This window comes from Gallus gallus, chromosome 10 (genome assembly GCF_016699485.2).
Source record: "Gallus gallus isolate bGalGal1 chromosome 10, bGalGal1.mat.broiler.GRCg7b, whole genome shotgun sequence".
NCBI classification, from domain to species: domain Eukaryota; kingdom Metazoa; phylum Chordata; class Aves; order Galliformes; family Phasianidae; genus Gallus; species Gallus gallus.
Window position 1 is genome coordinate 15,165,231 of NC_052541.1, and position 21,509 is coordinate 15,186,739.

Sequence of the window (21,509 nt, forward strand, 5' to 3'; positions counted from 1 at the left end):
CTCCCCTTCTAATCTTTGTCGGCACCAGTTCAGACCCCATTTACAATGGGTTTGATAGGAGAGCCTGTGATGGTTGATATTACTGCCTCATATTGACTATGGGGTGCATAATCTCTTTTCCAGTTACCTTTCTATTCTAGAGTGCTGCTAAGAGCTACACATAACAAATATAGAGTTAAGGGAGTACTCTAGTATTTTCCAGTGGCAAAATCCAGGCAAGATTTTGCCAAAACCGTGATCATCTTCCATTGCTGAGCTTCAGTCTTGCAACTTCTTGGGCAAATTATTTTTCTCTTCTCCAGAGCTTCTGCTTCCTTTTCTCAGCTCCTCCTCACTTCATTGCTGCCTTGCAGAGCTCTTGCTGCCTGCAATGCTCTTGAGACCCACATGCATCTTTGTAGACAAGATGCCTACTGCAGTTCAAGGAAGCAGGCTGTTCATAAGGCATATTGACAAGCGCTACTGAATCGTATTCATAAATCACTTGTAGACCTCCTGCCAATCACCGTCCAATCAGCCCTCATACAGGATATGAGTGTAGATGTTATCGCAACTTAATGGGTCAGGGATGTAAGGTGCTATTGGAAGAAAGAAGTGGGGTTCAATAATAGTCTAGCATCTGAACAAAAGAGTATTTTCTTTGTATTTTTTTGTGTTCTAAAGAAAGTATGCGTGTCAGGTGAGCTAGTTGTTTCTTTTGTAACCGTTTGAAAACCAACATGATTTTAAGGCAAGAAATGCTGAGCTGGAACTGATATATCCATTTCCTCTCCCCATTTGCAAATTCAGGTCTGTCCTGGAAGACTCAGAGCTCAAATATTCAGGTCATAAAGCTTGGCTGTGTTTTGGAATGATATTTGATCTTTCAGATTCCTATTCCCCTCTGAGCTCTAAATCATGCAATGTGCATTGCCACCTGTTAGCATCAAGCACAGCCTCTGGAGACACAGTTGGGGTTGCCTTACGTTCTCCCTTTCTCAGCTCTTGTTGATGGATATTTTTGGAGGTTTCCTTGGCTTTAGAGTCTTTTGATTAATAAGAAGTGCCAGATGGGATGGCTCAACTACTACCGCCACATTTGTGTCACACGCCGATTAGATTCACAAATGGAGCTTTTATTTTTTGCCCCTTGCTGGCAAGATCTGGCACTCCATCCTTCACTGTGTGTTCATCACAGCCACCCATCGTGATCCTCTTTGCCTTCCAGTTCAGCCTGGGTTTCATCTGTAGCTAAACCAAAATGGCACTTTTCTGTGCGAAGCTGGCTCCTTTTTTCCCCTTACAGAGTTTCACTGCCATAGCTAGGTAGTCCCACACTCACAGCACCCTCTCTGAGCTGCTCCACGTGGCGCTGGCTCCCTTTACATCGCCTTTCTGACCTTGACTCCTGCTTGATCCCGGCTGGCACTGCATGGATGATGTAGTGCTGCCAGCTGGGACGGCACAACGCCATGGCAGGGCTCAGCCAACTTTCAGTCACATAACTCTCCCTGTCCCAGGGAACGCAGCCACCTGCACGGCCTTGCCTTCAAGGATAGAAAAGGATTTGCAAAAAGTGAGACAAGGCGCAGAGCACTGCCACGCATCAAGGCAGAGATCACCAAAAATGTTGCTGCCCCATCAGTTTGCCAGCTTCAACAAGGGCCTGATGCTGGCACCGTTCCTCTGCCACCAAGCATTCTGTGGATTTGCAGGGAGAAGTAAGGAGGCTACAGGAAGAAAAAATGAGAGCATATTTTATTGTCAAAGCCCAAAAGAAAAAAAAACCCCTTCGTGTCCCCCACCTTGAGCAAGAGATATTCAACATAATATTGCTCAGAAATGAGTTTCCTCTGGGCTGGGATACACAGGTACTCTGAGCATAATAGAAACATGATGAACAAAGTGGCTCACACGGCAATCAGACAAGCGGTCAGTGCTCCAGCAGAGACTGTCCTCTGAATATCTCAACCATGAAACAGTGCTATGAGTGGATTCAGAATTGGCTGAACATCCTGGTCTCCCTCTGGAAGGAAATACGGCTACAGCAGCCTCTATTTATTGAGATGGCATTGGGGGAGCCTGGAAGTTAATTGGCTCCTCGGATATGAAGAATAAATGTAACCTTGAGTCCTTCTGCTAATAAGAAAAGGAGATAACCACCAAGCCCTGCGACGTATAAATAAGTGGAGAACCAATAATGACTTCAAAAAAGTATTTAAATGCAATCAGACAAAGCTGCTTGAGACATCAGAGTAAAGAATAATGGCATGTGTACAGTAGACACAATGTAGATTACGATTTATAACAGGATACAGGATGGAGCCAGCACTTGATTAGGGGACCATGTTACAAATTTTTCAGCATATGTCCTCTGTTTTTCTTTGCCTTGGCATAGATGGCTGGGCACTGCTGGTAAGTAAATCAGATCGTCAGAAAATGCCCATGTTGATGAGAACTGAAGGATCCAAGGAAATTAACTGGACTTGTATTTTAGATAATTCTGCCATATCTATTCCTTGCCCAGAGCTGTCAACTGCGAAAGAGTTGTGCCTGCTCACAGCTTTAATCGGAGATAAAAATTATCCCTAGTTCATGAATATGTTCATCATGAAGTTAGCGGCAGAGCACAGATTCCCAGCACAGAGTTCTGCATGTCTCGCTCTAAGACATGTCATATACTGATGTGTCTTTTTCTCTGAACAGCACCTTCGTACTCAGCACGTTGCCCTGCTTATCCCCAGACACACCGAGAACCTGGGCAAGGGAAGTCCTCCGGGATGAAACATGGGGAGCTCCTGCTGATGAGCCTGTAGGACCTTACAGCTCCTTGTGTGTCTGCTTGTTGTGCCTTGGCTGCATAGGAACTGCTTACCTGATCTCCAAGGGTTGAAGTCAGGAAGGAATTCTTCCTCTCCATCTGATCACAAAGGCTGCTTCTTTCATCTGCTGCAATTCAAGGCTTGGTCTCCCTCCTGGATGTGTTCACAATCACCCTCCCTGCTGTTGCTGGGACCCGATATGTCGGCACGGCTCTTGACCTCTCCTCATGTAAGTTGTGCTCTGCAGTGGGTTGGGGGAGGCTATGACATGCCACTTCTTATGGACAACCAGGCTATGCTAAATGAAGCACTCTTCCTGGTTTGGATAATCCTTTCCACTTCTAAATGTATTTTCCTTGCCACCTCATAGCCCACAGTCCATAGAGCATCCTAAATTAAAGAAACCAACACCAGAAAAATAACCAACAAAATCAGGAATGCGATAGGCAGAGGAGTAAAGCAGAGAGTAAATGGTTGACAACGGATGTTTATGTGTCACTCTGTTATTTTGGCTGCTCTGCTTGTCCAAATCCCCCTAGGAAATGGAGAAAGCACAGGCAGCTAAATGAAGGCTTCTCACAGGGCAGGGGCTGGCCGGATTGCAGTGTGCGTGCAGACTGGTGTGGGTATAGCAGTGTGCATGGCAGGAAGGAGGGAAGCTTGTCACTGTGTTTTCTTTCTAGACAGACATAAACACTCCTGTTTATTTCCAGCATGCCATCTAAATTCAAAATTAGCATAAACTGATGATGTTAATTGAATTATATGCATGCAAGCAGTGCTTTATCAAAGGTAAGGGACATAAGGTCATTCCCCTAAGGGCCTCCAGGGAGCAAGTACCCATCTGAGATAATATTGAGATTGGCCTAGCTGGGTATAAAACCACTTCCAAGTATGAAGAAATTGAGTTCTTTGTCATTAGGAAAAAAAAAAAAAAAAATTCCTATTAATACTGTAATTCTCCTTTTAATAAAGACTGCTCTCATTGAGGTCTAAGAAAGAGCCCTCCAGGTCCAACAAGGGGTGGCATGGGCTACAGCTGGCAGTCTGGCTGACTTCCCAGAGCAGGGAGGAATCATGTTGAATTGGCCATCTGAGCAAGGCACTAGGATTTTGTTCCCTTCAGGTCATTGTACCACAGCTATCATGAAAGTGTCAGTGTGCTTTCTTGTAGGCTAACAGTGACACTGAGACGAAGATGAAACAACAGAAACTTCTAAGAAATTTCTAAGGAATTTCATGAAAATATAATTCCACGAAAGATATTATTTCATTTAATTATCCTCTGGAGTCATACTGAGAGCAGAGCCAGAGGGTCTCAGCTTGCAAGCACCAAAGGAAGGAAAATATTTCCCATCTTACACAGCCACTAGCTCAGAATGGGAGGAAAGGAGGGAGATAGTCTCTAATATACTGTGGCCACCACTCTTGATATTGGTTTTCATCACGTAGTTAAAAAAAACTTTGTTTTTGCTAAGCATTAAAATTGGAAAATCTGAGTTGACAATTCTTTATTTCCACCCCCCGCCCCCCTCTCTGTTTCTCTCATTCTTTTTTGTCCTTCTTCCTCTCTCTCTTTCTTCCCCCCCCCCCCCCCCCCCCCCCCCCCCCGGGGTAAGTCTGTGAAATCCAGAAGTGAAATCACCTTCCTTTTGTAGGCAAACCTTCCCTGCCTGGCAATTAGGGAATTTTGCCCTCCTTAATGGGAGCTGCACTGTCTGATGGCTGCCTGATGAAGTAGGAGCTCAACAGGCCACCTCTGCACCAAACAATCCCATACATCAGAGGCCATCCCTTTGAATTCAACAGCTTTTCTGGTGCGAAGAGAGGATATTGAAAACCCAGCCTTAAATCACACTTTTCAGGTAATAAGCAGCAATGAATGAAAAAAGAAAAGGAAGCCAGGAGGCTTATAGGATTTAAGGAGCTTCTTTTGAAAGAAGAATCCACCCTGCTGCTGATGGCCAGATGCTCATGTGTGCCTGGAGATGTGCAAATAAACATAGGGTGTAAAGCTGTTAGCAGTGGTTCATGGCAACAGACTAACTCCTGTCAAGGAAAAGCAGGTTAGGTAAACTTTTCAGGTGTTTGGAGGTGAATCTTTTCATTTGTGCACAGCCCTTGGTTGACCCAACTATTTCACATCATTACCAATTGCTTTGTTCGTATGTATCAAACTTCCTTCTTGTGCTTTATTGGTTTTTGCTCTCACTGACCTCTTCCAGCAGTTTACTTTCTAACATCCTGAAAGCTTCATCATGACTGCTCAGTGCACCTCACCCAGGGCTGAGATTAAAAGTTAAAGTAGAGAAAGAGCGAACACAACGGGAGAGAAAACAGAAGCGATTTTGGCAGCAACCTGGTGACACTCTGAAGTAAGTGAAATGGGATGGGTAACCACCTGGAATAATGGCAGGGGGAAAAAGAGAAGAAGCTCAGGGAATTGGCTCTAACAGCAGGGCCTGGGCAAGAGGATTAGGGGAAATAGCGATGTGAGCAGACCTCGGGAATGGAGAAAGCAGAAAGCGTATCATCTCAACCCTCTGTTCCAAAGAGAGATGCCAAGACTGGTTAAAATGGAATATGGGCTTGTCTGAATCACAACACAAAGCCCCCAATTCGTTGTATCTAGTGGCTGCTTCTATCCCAGACTAAAACTTCGAAGGTACAGGAGGAGTCACAGGGTTCTCCAAAGTGAGAGGAGGAAGGAGAGAAAGTGGAAATCAAACGGGAAAGCAGATCTGCTTTCCACATCTTACCGCAGCTGCAGGACACTTTGCTGTAGCACGGCCAACAGAACATCAATAATATCCATCCCCAGGGGTGCCTCAGAGTGACATTTGTGGCCTCTCTCTGCACACTGGGGTTTGGGGGACAGAAGGAGGTGAGAGTATGTCAGCCTGGCCAAGGCTCACTCAGGCTGAACCCAGGACCTTCTGCCATTTCTATTCCGGGATCTCACCACTGGGTTATATTTTGGCTGCCTAAACAGAACGTTGCTGCCACTGGTGGAGGATAAACATTTTATTCAGTAGCGGTGGGGGGAGATTTGGGAGTCTGACTCTGCTCTGTATGTGGGTGACAATTGAAACGTTCAGGACTCTTGCCAGGAAATATCTTAACATTCATTTAGTGTCAATAATAGAAAAAAAAATATCTTGACAAAACTAGGATATTTCACTTTAAAACCAAATATTGTTGTGTCCTCCCAGAAAAGTTGCCCTGAGTTCTCTAGCACAGTCAGAACCTTTCTTGCAGTTTTCCTTCAAAAAGTAGTTCTGACAAAATTAATTTGTTGTTATGAAGTGCTTCAATGCTGTTGGAATCACATAACTTACAGTTGGTATGTGTATGATTGTGCCTAGCTCTAACACACTCCAGGTGTTTGTCTCTCATGTTATCATCTAAAGTTGCAAAATTTAGGCTTTGCTTTAGGTTTACAGTACCATGAAATGTCATAAAGCCCAGTGATTCTTGGATTGGGACTTTTGATTTCAACACATGGAAGCAGAGAACTGTGAGATCATGGTACTTGAGAAGGAATTCCGAGAAAGACCAACTGGAAGTCTATTGTGTGATACTAAATCACTGGAACTGCATGAAGTCTCCTAGCAAAAGACACTGTGTAAACTTCAAAGGACTTTCTGTTGTGAAAATAGAAAAAAAAAAAAAAAAAAAGAGCATTTTTCCTGCATTCTTTCTTTCTCAGAGTATATGATGTTGGGTTTTTTTTGGCTGTATTTTTTTCTTTTGTATATTCTGCTTAATTTATAATGCAAATGAAGAATTGAACTGCTACATCTTCAGACTAATGACCCTTTTCAAGGCTATTTTAACGGTGCCTTCCCAGCTTTTCCAAATCCCTGCCTTGTATTTAGTAGACAGAGGGAAGTTTAGATTCCATGTCTGCCTTTGGTGTTTCTGCCAACAGCAGATTTGAGGAATGCAATGCCATGTCCCAGGGTACATAAAGTTTTGCTTTGGCATCCTTGACATCTTTGGTCCTTGTTATGGCTATCTCATAATTCATGCAAGTGTTGCCATACAACTGCAAGTTTTTCATGAGGTCATAAAAGTGATTTATAGAGGTTTTCCCATAATCTCCAAGAAAATTAAAGAAGGCTGATGGAGCTATTCAACTCAGTGTTGCCTCAACAATGGTTTCATTCAGAAATGACACTGAGCAAGATTGAGGTATTAAGATAGCAAGAATGTCCTTAGGAAGTCTTTTCTGTCTGTAAAAAATGAGATGCATTCAAACTAAAAAGTGTTGTTTCTGCTATACATTTTGATGATTTTACCCATGACAACTACCTTAAGATTAGTCAGAGATTTTCTTCCTTCACTTTTTGCTTCCAAATGCAAAAGGTTAATTAACCCACTGCAGATCCCCGCTTGGCAAAATAATTTCCTTCTGAGATATTTGAAGGTAAAGATTACCTTTCCTTCAACTAGTGCTTTATTTTGATTTTTTTTTTACTTTTAAAATAATCTTACAGTGATATGCAAAGATCTGCATTAATGTAGATGTATAGGTACGTATACATATATGCAGATTTTTGTAAAAAATAAAAACTGATGTAAAACACAAGCATCAAGCATTTCCAAACTGTTTAAAGAGGACATTTCAGAATTGTGGGAACTATATACTTCCAACCTTACTTCTGAAGCTGTTTGTGAAGTGCTTTCATTTTTACAGAGTTATGTAGTTCAAATGAGCTTTCACTAAACTGCCTCCAATTTCAATACATCTCCTGCTTCCGACATGGGGAAAGCTTGGATGTAGTTCCCACATCTGTGACTGGGGCTGAGTGCCAATTACACAACACCCAGTGGCCTATGACTCTTTTTCACTTCTAAGAATCTCTCTTTTCTAGCTAAATCTTCAGGACAGCTTGCAAACTATTTGCTCTGGAGTTGAAAGTAACCTTGAAAACACTACTCCATAGTAGTAACCGATGGGATTATCCCATCCTTTCTCAAAAATGGTGGTATATCATTCCTATCTTTCCTCCTCAAACTCTTCCCAGCAGGTTTCTGAAGACATTTTTGAGGTAGGTGATATAGTTTTTTTCCCTCTTACATTTGAATATTTCATCTCAAACTTCACAGGGAGACGACTATCTCCTAACTGCGTGTAAGAAGCCAGGAGTGTTTTTTATGTATGTTCTAAAGCATTTGATGCAATCTATACAATGATTATATATAAATAAAGACAAATTCTTTTAAAAATCACCTTTTTATTGGAAGAAGCAGGCCTTTTAGAGGACAGAGACCATAAAGCTTATACATAAATCAAGAAGGATCTAAAGGTGAGAAATTCAAGTACTCTAAAGACTATTTGAAATGCAAACATTAACACGAGACAGAGGACAGCAGACACCCTGACATCAGAAAATTAGTCCTCAGAATGATTCCTCGAGTGACGTAAAAGTACTACTGAAAATCCTGGGCCAAATTCTGTTCTCACAGTTTGTGAATTAAAAGTCGGCAATGTGAGTTCATTAAGAGGGAGATGGTGTCAACCTTGCCACGTTCAGGCAGGTTGCAAATAGGTTTAAGTATATAAATAAAAGACAGCTTCTTTGACACACACTACCAAACGGTATTTCAAGGCAGTGCTGTCTCACAGGCAGTGTATTATAACAGGCTCATAAAAGAAAAAAATGAAATAATTCGGTACTGTGACCTTGCATCTTGTTTTTGGTTTGTGTAATTTTTTTTTAAAAAAAAAACTTTATTATTACTATAATAATAATTATTATTGTTGTTTTATTGTTACTATTATTAATTCTTGCAGTTTTCTCATGGCATTCCTTAAAGCCTCAGCTATTGGAATGAAGGGATCATTGGAAGAATTTCAAGTTTGTTTGTTTTTATGTGATGTTCTAGTTTTCCTAGTTACAAAAATAACCTCAAAAGCATATTTTGAGTGCAACTAACAAACGAAATGAAGGCACATAAAAAGGCATCTAACGTTACATTTCTGTATCAGGCATGTTATAAAGAACAAAATTTCATTTAAATGTGCACAGTGTCAGTAATTAGAATGAGCCTGGCATTCCTTGTTACCCTGTGAAATTACCTGCAAGGCCTTTTCATATTGTTTTCTTGCCATTGTTTTCATGCTCAGTAGAGCATTAAGAGTCAATGACGGGCAGCTCTTGTGTTAGTGAGTCTGTGAGTCGTGGAGTATTCTCCGTTGGCAGCTACTGGAAACACCTCAAGGTGTTTATTGACAAATACTTCCTACAGACCTTTGTAATAGAGAATTCTCCTTTCTGCCTGCTCTCTAGTACCTATAAGGCCCATCTTTTCCACAAAAAATATAAATGCTTTTTTTTTTTTCTCAATAACCTCTGTAATATACCTTCAGCAGAAGCTATGGATGAAGTATGCTTCTAGTCCAAAGGCACTCAGTCCTCCAGCTTTGAACAGTGCAGTGCCATTTCCTCTCCATTTGTTTCTATGGAGCTGACTATGTGTGCGGTCATCCATAAGGGTGCTGAGATACCCTGGAGAGAGAAGGGATGGCTGGAGCTATTTTTCATTATTTTATACTACACTTCGTAATAAATGAGATCCATAGCATGTGAACACTGGTCTTGTAGCTCATCATATCAGCAAGCACAAGGAACCTTATGTGCTAAATAAAATAAGTAAGCTTGAGAAAATTTGTCTGGTGAGGCAGTAGGGTGTTCAGTGTTCAACTGTACAGTGCAACCTCTCTGACTGAGAATGACATTAAGACCCACAGTAACTACAGAACAACTAGTTTCAGAGCTAAAGCAGTCTATAATTTATATCTATCTACACTCACAGCCTTTCTTCCACAACAAAAATGTACTGACTTAAATCTCCATTGTCTTACAGAGGTCTTTGGGGTAACAGAGAACAGCAAGCCACTTGTGATCCACAAAGGAAAATGGCAGCACAAGCATCAGGATTGAACTTCTGCAGTAGTGGTGATGGTGAGTGCTGAGTGTCTACCTAGAACAGATTGCACAGATGTGTTTTTTTAAGATGCAGCTTGTAGCAGGTCTGCATTTTAAGAAATATCCCATGAGCTTACAAATAGGATGTATGTCTGTCCACATCACAGTGCTATAGTGTTGGATGGTCCTGCTGAGAGCCTAAAGAGTATTTCCAACTCTGGTAGGCATTTTGACCAATAATCTGAGGATGTGAACTATTGAACAGCTAACCAGTGCAAAGAAAATTATGGACATCTATTCCCAGAATAGCAGTTAAACTCCAGGAGATGAAGTATGCTGTTATTTCCACAGCTCAGTGATGCTTTGGTACCTCCTGCCTTTGCATAATGATGCGGTTTTGGAAGCACCAGTGGCAAGTCCCAAGGCTTACTTGATTTTGTGTAAGCCAAAGTGCCAGCAAGAGCCTCCAGAACACCAAAATTCAGTTCTAAAAAGCTGCACTCAGCAGCACAGATCATCCCGGAGAGAGGAAATTGAAAGTATACAGCATTTTAAAACGGTGCCAATCTGCCCAAAGTAAAATGTCTAACCCTTTACTACAGGAGGCACAGTGAAAACATTTCAGTTTGATAGTTTAGTTACTTTTCCTGATCTACTGTTAACGATCTTACGTGTTTGCCCTCATTCTGAAGAAGGAATAGGACTTGTGTGTTAGCAGCTGAGAGCAGTGACTCCATCTGATGGCTATTCAGGCTGGATGAGGGTGGCTTTCTAATTTTGGTGGGATTTCCAATCTCATGGCAGATTATAAACACCTTATAAAATCTTCCCAGTCGCAGACTTCTGGAGGTGAGGGCTCTGCATAACAATTCATTTGGCATCATAAAACTGTAAAATCGCACACAAAAATATACACATGGACACACACACACTCACTTCTACCATTTCACAAAGCGCTGGTTTTTTCACTGTTTGCCTTGGAGTGAGTCGAGAGAATTCTGGTTTGGTTAAACTTTCTGCCTCTCAGATAAAAAACAGCAGCAATTTTCTGCTTGAATTTCTCTGTGACTAAATCCATTGATCATCCTTTCTCTCTGTGAGTGAGGAGTGTGTTTTCTCTTTAATAACTCCTATCCTTCTCCCTGAATATTTTTTTTCTCTCCTCTTGGCTTGTTTGTGTTGTGTTGGTCAGTCCACTGCACTATTCCTCCGAGAGACAGAGAGAGCGCAAAATTGAAGTTATTTTATGCTTGGTCTCCCTCAGTCCCAATTTTCAAATCTTCATGTCAATTTTCACACATCAGTGTCATATGGTGAACGCTATGGAAATTTCAGTGGGGTCCTTGGGAGACAATTTATACATGACCCCCTATTCCCTCCCCCAGCCAGGCTGTAGCCCCTGCCTTTACAAAGAGTATGTGGGCTTATAATTAATGTGGGTTTTTAAATACAACCACATTCAGAAATTTTCCTGTTGTTTGTCTCTTCTGCAATGCAAGTGCGAAGGAACACAAGCTCACTCCCTCTCTCTCCTAATAAATTGGCTCAAGTTAAATGAATAAAAATTACGGCATGCCGAAGGAAAAGATCAACTCATTACTCATTTTACTTTTTTTTTTTTTTTTTCCCTAAAAGGTATGTTGAAAAAGGTTTATCATGCAACTAATTTGGTAATCACCAGTTAGCAAATGCACTCATTGCCACCTACCTAGGTGAATCAGAAGGTTAGTAGCAAATGAAACATGGTGCAGTTTGGATGGGTAATTATATCTTCCTGTAAACTAATGAACATACATCACCTTAAGAGTCCTTGGTGAGTAAAATCCTAGCAACGGATGCAAAAGCTCAGCTGACACCATCGGAGCATTTCAATCATTGACCTTAAAATGGGCCCCTGACATCAGAAAGGGGTGCACTGAGCCTACTGCATTTTACAGTGTTAATTATCCTCTCTGTGGGGGGGAAAGAGATGATAAATTGTCCAAATTATATCACAGAGCATCTTAAACCTCAGCCATTCATGAGGAGACCTAAACTGCCCCCTGATCCTCAGTCTTTTGATTTTACTTAAATAGGGTATCAGTGCATCACACGACCCTGATTCTCTGTCTCGCCTGCCAGTGATACTTAAAGGAAGACTTTCTAACCATGCCATCCATGTAACCATGGTGTTCCCCCACTCCCTTTTCTTTTTTTATTTTTTCAATTTTTTAGCAAAACAGAGTAGTAGCAGGGAAAATCTGCTGCTCAACTTCCAAAGGGCCCCATCTTCCCTCTGCCCTGAATCTTGTATGGACACTCTTTCTGCAGGCTCCCTGTTCTACTATCTGCCTAAGAAACTTCTTACCACTCGGTTTCTGCATCTTGTTCCCCTCAGCCTTGTCTGATTTTTTTTTTTGTAATTTTGGGAATTATAAAAAATCTGGGGCTGTGTTTTGGGCTTTGCAGTGCAATGCCACATCCAGGAAATGGAGTAATCAGAATCACATCATCCTCCAGTTTATTTAACTTGCATGTTCAGACCAGGTGAAGTCCTGAAGGACAATTCAACAGGGGAAAGGGAATACACCACATATTGTAGGGCCCTATGCCTTCAGCTGCAGGTGCCTCTGGATTGCTATATTGTCAGCCAGTCTCACAGAGGTCATTTGGGACTGAGGCCTGAGAAAACCCTGGATGTGAAGTAGAAAGCTGTAGAAGATGCAATGAATCTGGTGGCAGATGAGGTTCAGAATCTGGGGCAACTTTATACCATGCAGCCACAGCAACATCAACTGAGAGCTGCAAACCCACTAGGGCTGAAAGCCAGTGCTTCTCATAGCCCATGGCACTTCCAGTACAGTCCTTGCTTCTCCCTCCCACGGGGGAGATTTGCCAGTTTCCTTGGCAAATACTAATGTAGACGTGCTAAGTGCTCTAGATTCAGCTGGATTGTGATGATTATCCCGATGATGCATTTTCCAGCTCTGAGTAGTATGGGATACAGAGTGATGTAGCCAGGTCCAGTTGTAAGGCACTATACTGAGAATTATTTTTCTGCCTCTGTCTATTGTTGCTTTAAGGGTGATGGGTTTTTACATTTTGCACTTCTAAGTTCAAATGCCCCTATAGTTTAGCAGGATCTAATAGAAGAGGATTCGGTCTTTGCTATATTGGCTTGAGAAGGGTTTGAATCAAAGACCTCACAAAAAAACCAGAAAGGATTCTTTGTGTTTCTGCCAAGAGGAAGGCAGCCCATGTGGCAGCCAGCAATGCCTGCTGGGAGCCCTGCTCCATGAGATGCTCCAGAGAGGACAGTGATCTGCCATTCCTGGGGGCTGAAATCTAGCTCTGCTCCTGAATATTTTCAAGATCTTAATCAATGGTTCATTATTCTTGCATCTCAGCTACCCTTTCTAAAGGTACGAGTTACCTTAGTCTAGGGGTTGTTGTGAAGATTGACTAATTGTAGAGATTCTACTACATTTAACCCAATAATTGCTGTACCAAGGAACACATTGATGTGGATAGAGATGATTTGCAGAGATAGTCTCGCCAGCTCCTGCTGAAAATCAGAACAGCCTGTGTCTAGAGTCAAATCATCTGAGATGAAGTCTGCATTACACTGATGTAGTTGGAAGAAGGATAGAGCCCTTAGCTATATTATATATGTTTCGATACAGACAGAGGCAATCCACCAAAGCAAGACACTATAGCACATAACTCACATGTGCCTGTGTGCACCTGGGTATGTGAGAGACGGAGAGAAAGATGAGATATATTGGGAAACATATGAAAGATGAGACTGGAGAGATAATTTCCAGAAAGTACAGCCACCATCAGAAACTCTGTCTTTCCAGCTGGCAGGTTTTGCCTTGCTGGCGTTTCTCTCTTAAGTTGACAGCTCAACTCTTAGCCTAGCAGATAGTCCTTGCCTATAAACTTAATTAGAATGGGGGTAGAGAAGGAACAGGCCTTTTCCGCTCTTGGCACAGAGCTGAAAATAACTGAGTTTAATACCTCTGACATTGAAGCACCTGCTAAGGACACAAACCACTGTACAGCTGATTGACCCATGTGTCACTTCTCTTGTCTTCAAGGTGTGCCACCTGGCTGTGGAATCATGCGCAAGGCTCCAAGGGTCTGTGTTTCCTATGGCACAAGGTAATATGAGAGAATGTGAAAAGGGAGAGATTCAGGCTCAGCAGTGGCTGGTGGGGCTTGGATATTTCATTTTTCTCTTTCTGGTGCAGTAGGTTATTTTCTGTGCTTGCAAGTGAGTGCTGTGCTGCAGTCAGCCGTGAACATTTCAGTTGGCCCAGCTGGCCTCTGGCTTTAATGCTCTTCTCAGGGCTTTCTCTGGGTAAAGAGGTGAAATAAACAGATTGGAACCTTACACTCATATATATATGTAATCGTGTACTGATTTTATGCTAGTGAAAAGTAATAGTGTGCTTGTTTCTGGCAGAAGACTACCAGCTGAGGCAACAGGCTAGAGATTCCTCCAGTACTGTTTCACAGAATCATAGAATATCCTGCGTTGGAAAGGACCCACAAAAGTCATAGAGTCCAGATCCTGGAGGGGACTCTTTGAGGTATAGCAGCTCCCAGCTAAGTGCTGACTTCTTAACAGAGATGAAGCCCTTGATGCCACTTCTGATGGCATCCAAGGTGGTAAGGAAGCCATGTAGTTATTCTGGGGTATTTGGCCTCTTTCTTATATGTGCTGCAGGGAACCACCTGTGATGATGGCTTTAGGTCGTGGGCTTTGGGTCCCCAGAGCTTCTCTTGCACTGCCCAGTGGTGTTGTGGTATCAGGAATGCATATGAGATCTGGACACGTTCAACCTTTATACAGCCAGCAAAAGGCAACCTTGCTGCCACGAGAACTAATTTTCAGAAATGTGTTATTTGTTTTTTTTTCTTTCCCCAATTGTGGTTGAATTTAGTCCAAATTTAATTCAAATTAAGCTCATCAAATTTATTTCAAAATCAGGTTTAACTCTCCAAAAATTTGGAGTCATCTTTACAGCTTTCAGGGAACGACTGAGCAGAGCTGAGGAAGTAGCTACCGGTGCTTTGAAGTCATCCTCTTCACTGCCTTTCTTTTTAGTGTTCTTCTACCATGCACCATGAGGCCTGGCCAGGATATTACCTTGAAGTAGACACATGTTGTAGAAACCAAGAATTATAGACCGGCTTGGGTTGGAAGGGACCTCAAAGATCATCTAGTTCCAACCCGCCTGCCACAGGCAGGGATGCTGGCTGCTAGATCAAGCACTACATTTGGACATCTGCTGAGTTCTGAGCCCGGTCCAGCACACCCACCCTCTGAGCAAGGCACAAAGACAGGCAAAAAGGATCTTGTCAGCGTTTCTATCAACCAGGCAAGACAAAATAGTGTTTAAATACGCTACCGAATTGTGCAATATTGGATCTGTTCAGACTTAGGAAATGCCTTTAAGTCAGAGATCAGGCTGTGAGGTACCACCAGTATAATTGTGACTATGCAACAGTCCATAATGCATCAGCCCTAATGTGAAGTTATTACCGGAGGCTCAGTGCTGATACCTGTGTTAAGCCTCTGAGCACTGCCCAGTGTGAACTATGTGTTTCCACAAGACTGAGCAGACCCAGACAGAGCTGATTGCTCTTGCAGTTAATAAAAAGCGCTGCACTTTCTCTCTTGACAATCCCGACACCTGAGTGCTTCCTACGTATGACAGTTAGCACATTCTGGTTGCTCAGTGGCCTGTGAGAAATGAGCCTCTTCTCAATTTAGTTCCTATCATCAGACAAGCGGTACACACAATAAAAAACACACCTTGACAGTCAGCCCCCAAAGTAGCCCCGGGGACCGAGGGCTTGGACTTCCCTTTCTCTCATATACGATCCCCATTAAATTGATACAATTTATTGGAGTGGATTCTCTCCCTACCACCTCCAGGTAAATCAGGTGACTTCACTGAGGTCGCTCCGGTTCAGTATCAAAGCACAGCATAGACCGGAGGAGGGGAAACTCTCCTGACCCCACCAAGTTTCTTCTTGATCTTGTCAGGCTCTCCACAATCAGGGAAGCATAAGAGCACTGTCTATGCATATGACAGCATTTTTTTTTTTTTACTTCTTCAGCTTTCCACTTTCGGCTTTGTGTCGTTGGCCAAGGAGCTGCCTTTCCTGCAGTTAACAGCATCAGGGTGAGTAGGATCTCCTTTCTTCCCAGGACAAAGGGAAGGTCATATGGCAAAGGGCTGGGGAAGGGGGAAACGGGTGGATGCTGCGCGGGCATCACTTCAGCCCAGCCGAGCCCGTCAGGTCATGTCAAACGGAGCTAATATAAATGTCAGTGTGCTGTTTCAGTGGTGAAATCTCTGTTTGTTGCAATGCAGCTCATTTTCAGTCTTCCAGCCCTATGGATGCTATCAGCTGACAAGTCTGGCCAGTACCCTCTGCCAAAAATACACGCTCGCTCAACATTTCTCAGGAGTTCCCCCCCTCACACACACACCCCACCCTGTGACATACTTCTGTCAGATTTCTTCTGAGCGCTGTGAGACACGAGACTGTCCACACCTTCCAGATAATGAGCTTAACATTTCAAGGACAGAAGCTCTCAAACTGAGCAAGACGAGGGAAAGATCTGCAGCTCTGATTTGGAGCGGGTGCCAGTGGTGGCGGTGCTCTTCTAAGCTCCTTTGGCACCCTCTGTTTTAAGGTAATCAAAAGCAGTAGTAAGAGATGACGCAGAGCTCAAAGTCCCATCGTTACTATTGTTATACATAAACAGGACGTCGTTATTAACAGTGGCTTAAATTCTTTTCTCACTGTTGCTTGCTTTTAGAATAAATGTTATGCCCTTTTGGCATCTCAGGATGGAGCTGGAATCTCCTCTGCTCCCCTCCTGGCGCAGCTGTCTGCTCCACTCCAGCTCCACTTCTCCACATCTGAGCAATTTTTGTCTCCTGACAATGTCCTCTCCTCCTCCAACCCTGGTTCCAGCTTCTAACATCTCCTTCCAACTGCATTTGTGACTTCTGCCTCAACTTTCCCCTTTTTGCCGTCGTTTATAGCATACTCTGTATGTAATAAATGAGAGGAAGATGAACAAGTTGAAGGAATTTCTTGTTAGAAGTCTTAGTATGTGTGTGCCCTAGGTCATGGCAGAAGTAAGAAAAGAAAGATTTTGTGGAGGGAAAATTACAAATTCTTGGTCAGTTTAAGATGATGGCTCACCATTCATGTCTAAATGTATAAGGTCCTCCCTGGAATTTTACTTTAGAACAAAACAATTGCCTCACTTGACATACATTGTTAAATTCCAGCCCAATTTCTACAAAAGAGGAAGGGTTCTGAAACAATTTTTTGTGCTCCTTTTCCCTACAGTAAGCTAAGCATATTTTCTTACATTTGGTGTGCTTTACTGCATAATAATACATTTATAAGAGCTCCCCTACCTGTCACTTTCTGGAATTATAAAACACATGCACCCACCTGCACTCTACAATACCAGTATTTACAAGCTTGTATAGGAATTGCAATATTTTTCCTGCAAGCTTGTTCTGTATTTTTCATTTCCAGCTGCTAATAGCTCATGCAATTTAGAAGATCTTGAGGTGAAGGTGTGACTTAAACACATACCATAAAACTCTGAAAGTACCCACTGTAGTTCAGTGTAAAGGCTGTATAGTTTATTATATCTGCATATGCTCTAGAGCTCTAGTGACTGTTTAGAATCACAGATTCTTGGGTTGGAAGGGACCTTAAAGACCCGCCAGCCTCAACCCTTGCCGTGGGCTGGTTGTCACCAAGCAGAACAGGCTGTCCAGTTCCCCGTCATCCGACATGAAATATGAAGACCCCACTGCCACTACAGGGCTGCTTCTGCAAGTAAACTCTGGATGCTCTTACTGACTTCTCTGAAGTGAAAATTGAATCAAGTTGTTTTGCCCTTCTTCCTCCTTCTGCCAGCTCAGTGTCAAGCATTTTCCTTCTCTTTTTATGTCCTTATAACCTAGAAGTCTAATTCCAAGTCTTGATCTTCCGTTTCCCTTCTCAGTTCCTTTCTCATACTCCTGAACCTTTCAGTATTCTCTCTATTTCAGCTCACACGATAAAGTGCTTTATTTTTTCAAGTTGTGAGCATTCCTTCTTGTCTACATATGCATCTCTGGAAGCCTTGTTCCCTTTCCTCACTAGGCTTGCTCAGTTTTCTTTATCCACTTCCTCTGTTCTGTGTACCCAACTATACATCTCACTGAAATAACTCTCAACAAAACCTTTCCCTATTTCTTCTTGGGCAAAACCTGAGAGCAGAATGCCAGCCCTTGGCCCTTGACCCATCAGCCACTTTTGACATCATTGCTTACTCTGTGAATTCTGCACATCTGTGACTCAGTCCTTCACTGATGCTGCTCTTGTTGACTGAAGGAGGCCCTTCACCTCCGTCCCCACCCTCCAATTTTGTGTTGACTTTGCAGATAGTAATCCTTTGCCTCTTCTGCTCCCATACTTTTCTCTTGGCAATCCTGTCTATGCATACAAACCCAAGCATCATTGCTATGACAGTGACTCACAAACCTATTCTGAGCTTTCTTTTCTTTTATCCAAAACTGTGTCTATTTCTTTCAGAGTTTTATTCATAATGAACAAACAGAAAAGATGCTGAATTTTCTGGCCCTCCACAAAACTAAAACTCTTGCAGAGGATTGGGATTGCTTGCTTTTATTCATGGAAACATCCCATTTTCTGGACAAATTGGATCATATGCTTGTGTTTTAAAATTGCTCTGTAAATGTGATTTCCTTAAATTATTGGTGTGACCAAGTCACATCTGTCTTGGCTACATTCCTCTGGCAGCCCTTTTCTCATGGCAGTTCTTCTGTTTCATCAAATTGTTTCACCAAACAGAAGCTACTCTTCGCTTTGAAGACATCCTCCTAATTCACATACATTGTACAGCTATAGCATGGTCTGCTGAAACCCTGCTGGCCATACTCAAATCAGAATCAGTTCCTCTGGTGCTTCTCTTTTGGCAGCCAGCATCATTCCAGCACGCAGCACAGGGGAAAAGCAGGCACACACACAGCCCTCTACTGCCTGTGGCAGCCAGAGCACCTCTCAGCCACACTGCCTCACCTGCTGACACAATCCATCAGCGCCCACCGAAATCAAATGCAGCTAATTGGAAGGTGATGACAGCCAAGGGACTGCTGGATTTGCATGCTAATTCCTCTATTTTAGCATCCCACAGCCAGGCTACAGGTAAAATGAGACTGAGCGCTTCATTCCAGACGATTTCCTGTCTTCTATTCCACAGCACACAAGCACATATACCCATATATTTTCTCTTGGCTTTGCTGTCCTGAAGCCAAAAATCAGCTGGAGATTGCATTACATGTGCTTTCCAAAAAAGCCAGCCAAGAACTGCAAGGGGCAACATGTTTTTGTCCTCTCACTGGGACAGGGCTGCAGACTGCAGCTGTAGATGAGCCTTTAAACATCAGAGCAGCACAACTGATGACTGCAGAGCGGAGCACTTTCCGCAGGCTGGGTTACAGCGTCCTTATGCCTTTTTTGCCAGTGCATACAATGGATTCTCCGCTCTTGTTTCATGCAGAATTGTTGAATTATGCTTTGAGTATCCAACCTCTACCACTGTTCTACCACTGGCATCTGCCCTTGCTCTGAGTCTACCAATTATTTCCTTTAAGTGTCAGCAGCACACCAGGCACACAGAGATATAACCTTACTTCAAGTTGATGCTGTTAAACTATTGCTTGAAACTGAAGTTGCAGTTGACAAGTGCTACTTCAGTCACTAATAACAACTTCAGAAGTGCTAGTGGTGTCTTGGCTCTTAATGCTGTGGCTCAGAGCTCTAGGAACGTCTTTCCAGGTCATTTAGAGCCATCCATCTGATTTGAAACAAGAGCAGTCAATCTCTTCACAGGCTCTGCTCCTTGCTTTCTGCAAGGTCCTCTGTGCATCCCCTCAGGGCGGCAGCAGTGGCTCATCTGGGCAGCTGGCTGCCTTGTGGAAGAACCCCATTTTGGGACCTGCAACAATGTCAGTGTTTGCGTCAAGAAAAAGGTGAGGGGTCCATTGCCTAGTAGCTGTATACAGCCCTTTCGTGGGAGGAGGCTCATGTCTCCTTGCCCCATCACAATTTTTCTTTAATTTTAATTTTAACTTTTTTTGGGGAAGCAGGTTGAACTCTCTCCTGAGAAAGTCAGTCTGTCTGTATGGAAGGAGCAAGACAAACACTCAGACACAAGTCCCAGCTTGGCAGCTGCAGGTAGGAAATACTTTTCCTTTCCTTCCTCACCCCTCTGTTTTCGGACCCAGCTCCTTCAGACTAATCAAGACATCCGAGATATCTCAGAGCCAGAGGCTTCACTATTTGGCAGGGGTCGCAAACGTTTCCATTATACTTTGGCAGGTTTTTGGCACAGTCTAAGGATAAATTGGGAAGAGAGTAATTTAAGACAAGGCCAGATCATCTAGGTCACTGAGCCTTCTGCCTTCTGAGATGCTCAATCCAAAACAACTTCCACTTTTCCTTTGCCTCTTGCACATAACAAGACACAATGTGGTATAACAAACCAAGTATGGCTTTCCAACAGAATCAAAATATGTCAGGTTTTAAGTCTCCTTGTCATGTCAATGTCTTCATCTAAATTCTGAAGCTATCTTTTGTATAGCCCAGCCTTGGTCTAATGTCTTTTAGAAAATGATGCTCATTTAATTCCTGAAATGTGAAATCTAGGTCTCAGGTCAAGAGCATAGATGTTCTTTAGCTGAAAAATTCAGATCCATCAGAGACTGTCTCAAGGAGTCTATAACTTCTCAGACTTTGGATTGCACCTTGACTCTTGCATCCATATATATAGTCTTTTGAAGAGTGGGATCTAAATAAAAATAACCTTGAAGGATGGGGAACATTTTACACCCCCACCCCTTCAATTTATTGGAAGGTAAAAGACTTCTTCAGGGTCACGACTTGTCTGCATTGAACAAATAGCCAGGCCTCAGCTTAATATTTATCCCTCCATCATTCTGTATTCTGTATCCAGACCAGGACTGCTTTGTCAGGCAGCGGTTGGATAAAACTCGATGGGAGAATCACCCAAGACAAGGAGTGCAAAGGGGTTTAGCACTGCAGAGATATGGAAGCAACTCAGCTAGGACAGCACTGTTTTGTTGAGCGCTGCACGTGCTCCCAGTAACTCAGGTCAGAAAGGAGCTGTCAGAGACCTGCCTCTCTTGTAAAGCATGTGGATTTCATCTACACAAGCATAACTGCTATTACTGTCAGTGGTAATATTCCCTTCTTGACACGTATGTATTATTATTAATCTTCCAAGCTATTTCTAAGCTATTAACTTTACAAAACCCACAGAGACTGTTAAGGACAATGGAGTTGAGCCCGTTCCACAGGCGGGGAAAATATACTAGATGCTAACGTTAGATTGATTTGGGAGAAAAGAAAAAAATAAACCCAATTCTTCTCTTAGTAGTCATATGGACAACTCAAATCTAGTTCCAAACAATCAAAAATCATCCCTTCATGGCTGCTAGATGACAGACCTCTGGCCAAGCCGCATACACTCTGGTAGCAATAGGCTTAGATACCTCTGGGACAAAGGAAAGATTGTGTGGCATTTAGAACAGATTGTGTACACGTACAAGAAGGCAACAGAAAGCTCATTCAGAAGGCAGCTGCTTCTTTATATCCTCTTCATGTGTATGAACTTACGGTTGTATTAATAGCCATATCCAGTTATTGAAGTAGTTGA

At 42.8% G+C, this 21,509-nt stretch overlaps 1 long non-coding RNA gene across 50 annotated transcripts in view; it reads left to right on the forward strand.

Annotated features, from left to right (window-relative positions):
• LOC107054254 overlaps positions 1 to 21,509 on the forward strand; it is a 95,374-nt gene that overhangs the window by 57,197 nt on the left and 16,668 nt on the right. For 35 of the 50 annotated variants that reach the window (XR_005862624.1, XR_005862635.1, XR_006931041.1 and 32 more), the window contains 8 exons: positions 2,686 to 3,030; positions 4,460 to 5,176; positions 9,675 to 9,772; positions 13,816 to 13,879; positions 14,184 to 14,310; positions 15,848 to 15,912; positions 19,664 to 19,803; positions 19,921 to 20,008. This is a non-coding gene — a long non-coding RNA (uncharacterized LOC107054254). Of the gene's footprint in view, positions 1 to 2,685; positions 3,031 to 4,459; positions 5,177 to 9,674; positions 9,773 to 13,815; positions 13,880 to 14,183; positions 14,311 to 15,847; positions 15,913 to 19,663; positions 19,804 to 19,917; positions 20,009 to 21,509 lie in introns of all 50 variants that reach the window. The other 15 variants (XR_006931030.1, XR_006931036.1, XR_006931054.1 and 12 more) reach the window with 11 other exon arrangements.